Here is a 468-nt window from a genome sequence, read left to right as displayed (position 1 = left end):
CCAGCAGAAAAGTATAAAAACGAGGTATATAAAGTAAATCCATTTTAATACGATGAGCTGTAAAAGGTTCAAGTCAGGGGCTGGTGAGATGGCTCAGTGGTCTAAAGCACCTACTTAGAACAAGCTAAGCAAAACAAAGCACAGGGACCGCGGTTCAATCCCCCAGCACCACATGCCAGCCAGCCGCACCCCCTGGTGGGCTGAGCTGGCCACACATACACACACACAAATAAATAAATAAATAGATTTAAATATATTTGTAAAAAAAAAAAAAGCTCTAAAAGGTTCAAGTCAATAACTTCTGAGGATAACCCACTAATATTATAGACTGCTAGACACTGTTAGGTTGTTTAGTTGAATTCAAACACCTATAGTTCAATAACGGAACTTAGAAAAAATGGGGTATACCGATGAATGTCCATTTTGTATCTGTGTATTCAAAGTGGTTAGGATAGATATATAGTTGCA

At 38.5% G+C, this 468-nt stretch overlaps 1 protein-coding gene across 1 annotated transcript in view; it reads right to left on the bottom strand.

Moving 5' to 3' along the window:
* Eif4b (eukaryotic translation initiation factor 4B) overlaps window positions 1–468 on the bottom strand; it is a 37,622-nt gene that overhangs the window by 16,723 nt on the left and 20,431 nt on the right. The gene's annotated exons all lie outside the window — the stretch shown is intronic.

This window comes from Octodon degus, unplaced genomic scaffold, assembly GCF_000260255.1.
Source record: "Octodon degus isolate 3935 unplaced genomic scaffold, OctDeg1.0 scaffold00093, whole genome shotgun sequence".
Lineage (NCBI taxonomy): Eukaryota > Metazoa > Chordata > Mammalia > Rodentia > Octodontidae > Octodon > Octodon degus.
This window is presented reverse-complemented; position numbering and strand designations above follow the sequence as displayed.